The following is a 6000-nucleotide window of genomic DNA, read 5'->3' on the forward strand; positions in this document are numbered from 1 at the left end:
GATGTTAAAAAAAAACCAACAAAAAAACATACAAATAAATCTGACAAAGACGCCAAGAAAAAAAGTTGTAATTGATAGTACGAGACGGGTCTAAATCACTCACCTGCTGATACGGCACCTGCTGATTTTGCACCATTAACCTGCCAATTTTGCCCCTATGTAGAACAACTAAAGTTGCTTCCCTTTGTACATTAACCGATTTTAAATTGAAAATTAATGTCATGTTACTTTATTAATCAAGTTAAGATAAATGACAGCTAGAAATTAATTATGTAAAATCGCAGGAAAGTATTATTTAAATGGTTTGTATAATTTTGAATACACTGTTGAACATTTTGCCTTTTTTTATAGTTCACAATAAGAATACATCAACGATTTGTATGGTCGTACTATACAAATCCTTGAATACATATATTAATTTGGAAAACAATAATTTATTAATCTTGCAAAGTTAAAAAAAAATAGTGAAATGAAATTATTTAAACTTATACATGTAGCAGGAAAATAACTTATATGACTGTTAGGTTATTTTTTTCTTAAAATATTATTGTTTGGACACCACTAATAGAAGTTAAGCATACAATTAATATAATTTCACAATGATTTGATGATTAATGCAAAACGATATATTTCAGTAATTTACCAGGGATAAAAAGGGGGAGGTAGTCATTCTGGAATTTGACTACGTTTATGATGATCATGATTATCATGATAAATGTAGGGTATCCTTATACTTTCAATGTAAACATGGTGTAAATGTATTTTATAATTTGTATAAATACATACAATTTGATTACTTATTTTAATCACATATATTTTGATGGAGGTACCTACGGAAGCGTATATCGGTCAAGCGTTATTAGTAATTTCGATGTAAACTTGTGTTATTTTACGATAATTAATGCCTTAAAAGATGAAAATATAGGAATATTATATAACAAATACGTCGTTATTAATTATAGTGTTGCTTTAGTTTTCTTTTGGTGTTACTTTATAATATAAAAACAAATTTAATTAAACTGTTGATATTATTATAGTTGACCGATATACGCTTCTGTAGGAACCTTTATATCACTAGTGTTAATTTGCTTCAACTTTGTGTACCAAGATTAACTTTATCAATTACTCATTTTTCAATTATTCAACATATACCCCCATAGCACTAGCAGAAGAAGAATATTTAATTTACACTGATATTAAGAGCAATATTAAATTTATTGATTGTAGTTCGTTTTACGTCCAGTGTCAAATATTTCATGCATGCTAATGGTGATAACAATTTTAATAATGAATAAAACTCGAAATGAATGTCGAGAAATTTGAAATACCACTGGAAAATGAGGGTATACTGGATAGAGAAATTGAAATTTAGCCTTGCAACAGCCCGCCTACAGACCCTTCAAGGAGGATTTCTTTCAAGGATCTTTAACGTGCAGAGAGCCTGGCACTCTATCTCTTTACGAGACAAAGGATGAGAAATCTTTTTTTTACCAGACGTGGCTGCGTATTTATCACCCAACATGACCAAAACTAATGCAACTTTATAAGGGACTTTACTTTCGGTTCAAAGACAAAAGTGATCATATTTTCTGTCCCTGAGTCACCTTTCTTTACTTATAACATCAACTGCTGATATAAGTTTCCCTAAAGGCACCATAAAAAGTGTCTCTATTGACCCTTTCTTTACATATAACATCACCGGTTGATATGACCCCGTCCTATAGGCACCATAGAAAGTGGCTCTATTGACCCTTTCTTTACTTAGGACATCAACTGCTGATATGACCCCTTCCGATAGGCACCATCAAGAAAATATCTATCGAAAATTTCTTTACTTATAACATCACCAGCTGATATGACCCCTTCCTAAAGGCATCAAAGAAAGTGTCCCTATTGACCTTTTCTTTACTTATAACATCTCTTGCTGATATGACCCCTTCTTGTAGGCATCAAAGAAAATGTCTCTATGCCCCTTTCTTAACTTAATATACCATCTCTTGCTGATATGATCCTTCTTAAAGGCACCATAAAAAGTGTCTCTATCGCCCCTTTCTTTACTTATAACATCACCTGCTGATATGACCCCTTCCTATAGGAACAATAGGAAGTGTCTCTATTGACCCTTTCTTTACTTAAAACATCACCTGCTGATATGACCCCTTGCTATAGGCACCATAGAAAGTGTCTGTTGGGTGATGTTAAAAGTAAAGAGAAGGTCAATAGAGACACTTTCTATTGTGCCTATAGGAAGGGGTCATATCAGCAGGTGATGTTATCAGTAAAGAAAGGGTCAATAGAAACACTTTCTATTGTGCCTATAGGAAGGGGTCATATCAGCAGGTGATGTTATAAGTAAAGAGAGGGTCAATAGAGACACTTTCTATTGTGCCTATAGGAAGGGGTCATATCAGCAGGTGATGTTATAAGTAAAGAGAGGGTCAAAAGAGACACTTTCTATGGTGCCTATAGGAAAGGTCATATCAGCAGGTGATGTCCTAAGTAAAGAAAGGGTCAATAGAGACACTTTCTATGATGCCTATAGGAAGGGGTCATATCAGCAGGTGATGTAATAAATAAAGAAAGGGTCATTTGAACACTTTCTATGGTGCCTATAGGAAGGGGTCATATCAGCAGGTGATGTTTTAAGTAAAGAGAGGGCCAATAGAGACACTTTCTATTGTGCCTATAGGAAGGTGTCATATCAGCAGGTGATATTATAAATAAAGAGAGGGTCAATAGAGACACTTTCTATTGTGCCTATAGTAAAGGGTCATATCAGCAGGTGATGTTATAACTAAAGAGAGGGTCAAAAGAGACACTTTCTATGGTTTTGCCTATAGGAAAGGTCATACCAGTAGGTAATGTCCTAAGTAAAGAAAGAGTCAATAGAGACACTTTCTATTGTGCCTATAGGAAGGGGTCATATCAGCAGGTGATGTTATAAGTACAGAGAGGGTCAATAGAGACACTTTCTATTGTGCCTATAAGAAGGGGTCATATCAGCAGGTGATGTTTTAAGTAAAGAAAGGGTCAATAGAGACACTTTCTATTGTGCCTATAGGAAGGTGTCATATCAGCAAGTGATCCCCTAAGTAAAGAAAGTGTCAAAAGAGACACTTTCTATTGTGCCTATAAGAAGGGGTCATATCAGCAGGTGATGTTTTAAGTCAAGAAAGGGTCAATAGAGACACTTTCTATTAAGCCTATAGGAAGGCGTCATATCAGCAGGTCATGTTATAAGTCAGGAAAGGGTCAATAGAGACACTTTCTATAATGCGTATAGGAAGGAGTCATATCAGCAGGTAATGTAATAAATAAAGGGTCAATGGAGACACTTTCTATGGTGCCTATAGGAAGGGTTCATATCAGTAGGTGATGTTTTAAGAAAAGAGAGGGCCAATAGAGACACTTTCTATTGTGCTTATAGGAAGGGGTCATATCAGCAGGTGATGTTATAAGTAAAGAGAGGGTCAATAAAGACACTTTCTATTGTGCCTATAGGAAGGGGTCATATCAGCAGGTGATGTTATAACTAAAGAGAGGGTCAAAAGAGACAGTTTCTATGGTGCCTATAAGAAGGGGTCATATCAGCAGGTGATGTCCTAAGTAAAGAAAGGGTCAATAGAGACACTTTCTACTGTGCCTATAAGAAGGGGTCATATCAGCAGGTCATATGAGTGAAGAAAGGGTCTATAGAGACACTTTCCATGGTGCCTATAGGAATGGGTCATATCAGCAGGTGATGTTTTAAGTAAAGAAAGGGTCAATAGAGACACTTACTATTGTGCCTATAGGAAAGGGTAATATCGGCAGGTGATGTAATAAATAAAGAAAGGGTCAATGAAGACACTTTCTATGGTGCCTATAGGAAGGGGTCATACCAGCAGGTGATGTTAAAAGTAAAGAGAGGGTCAATTGAGACACTTTCTATTGTGCCTATAAGAAGATGTCATATCAGCAGGTGATGTTATAAGTAAAGAAAGGGTCAATGGAGACAATTTCTATTCTGCCTATAGGAAGGGGTCATATCAGCAGGTGATGTTATAAGTAAAGAGAGGGTCAAAAGAGACACTTTCTATGGTGCCTATAGGAAAGGTCATATCAGCAGGTGATGTCCTAAGTAAAGAAAGGGTCAATAGAGACACTTTCTATGATGCCTATAGGAAGGGGTCATATCAGCAGTTGATGTAATAAATAAAGAAAGGGTCAATGGAGACACTTTCTATGGTGCCCATAGGAAAGGGTCATATCAGCAGGTGATGTTTTAAGTAAAGAAAGGGCCAATAGAGACACTTTCTATTGTGCCTATAGGAAGGTGTCATATCAGTAGGTGATGTTATAAGTAAAGAGAGGGTCAATAGAGACACTTTCTATTGTGCCTATAGGAAGGGGTCATATCAGCAGGTGATGTCCTATGTAAAGAAAGGGTCAATACAGACACTTTCTATTGTGCCTATAGGAAGGTGTCCAATCAGCAGGTGATGTTATAAGTAAAGAGAGGGTCAAAAGAGACACTTTCTATGGTGCCTATAGGAAAGGTCATATCAGCAGGTGATGTCCTAAGTAAAGAAAGGGTCAATAGAGACACTTTCTATGATGCCTATAGGAAGGGGTCATATCAGCAGTTGATGTAATAAATAAAGAAAGGGTCAATGGAGACACTTTCTATGGTGCCTATAAGAACGGGTCATATCAGCAGGTGATGTCCTAAGTAAAGAAAGGGTCAATAGAGACACTTTCTACTGTGCCTATAAGAAAGTTTCATATCAGCAGGTGATGTTATAAGTAAAGAGAGGGTCAATAGAGACACTTTCTATTGTGCCTATTGGAAGGGGTCATATCAGCAGGTGATGTTATAACTAAAGAGAGGGTCAAAAGAGACACTTTCTATGGTGCCTATAAGAAGGGTTGATATCAGCAGGTTATGCCCTAAGTAAAGAAAGTGTCAATAGAGACACTTTCTATTGTGCCTATAAGAAGGGGTCATTTCAGCAGGTATGTTTAAGTAAAGAAAGGGTCAATAGAGACACTTTCTATTAAGACTATAGGAAGGTGTAATATCAGCAGGTCATGTTATAAGTAAAGAGAGGGTCAATAGAGACACTTTCTATTGTGCCTATAGGAAGGTGTCATATCAGCAGGTGATGTTATAAGTAAAGAAAGGGTCAAAAGAGACACTTTTTATGGTGCCTATAAGAAGGGGTCATATTAGCAGGTGATGCCCTAAGTAAAGAAAGTGTCAATAGAGACACTTTCTATTGTGCCTAAAAGAAGGGGTCATTTCAGCAGGTATGTTTAAGTAAAGAAAGGGTCAATAGAGACACTTTCTATTAAGCCTATAGGAAGGTGTCATATCAGCAGGTCATGTTATAAGTAAAGAGAGGGTCAATAGAGACACTTTCTATTGTGCCTATAGGAAGGTGTCATATCAGCAGGTGATGTTATAAGTAAAGAGAGGGTAAAAAAAGACACTTTCTATTGTGCCTTTAAGAAGGGGTCATTTCAGCAGGTGATGTTTTAAGTAAAGAAAGGGTCAATAGAGACACTTTCTATTAAGCCTATAGGAAGGTGTCATATCAGCATGTCATGTTATAAGTAAAGAGAGGGTCAATAGAGACACTTTCTATTGTGCCTATAGGAAGGGGACATATCAGCAGGTGATGTTATAACTAAACAGAGGGTCAAAAGAGACACTTTCTATGGTGCCTATAAGAAGGGGTCATATCAGCAGGTGATGCCCTAAGTAAAGAAAGTGTCAATAGAGACACTTTCTATTGTACCTATAAGAAGGGGTCACTTCAGCAGGTGATGTTTTAAGTAAAGAAAGGGTCAATAGAGACACTTTCTATTAAGCCTATAGGAAGGTGTCATATCAGCAGATCATGTTATAAGTAAAGAGAGGGTCAATAGAGACACTTTCTATTGTGCCTATAGGAAGGGGACATATCAGCAGGTGATGTTATAACTAAAGAGAGGGTCAAAAGAGACACTTTCTATTGT

This window comes from Mytilus californianus, unplaced genomic scaffold (genome assembly GCF_021869535.1).
Source record: "Mytilus californianus isolate M0D057914Y unplaced genomic scaffold, xbMytCali1.0.p SCAF_1, whole genome shotgun sequence".
Lineage (NCBI taxonomy): Eukaryota > Metazoa > Mollusca > Bivalvia > Mytilida > Mytilidae > Mytilus > Mytilus californianus.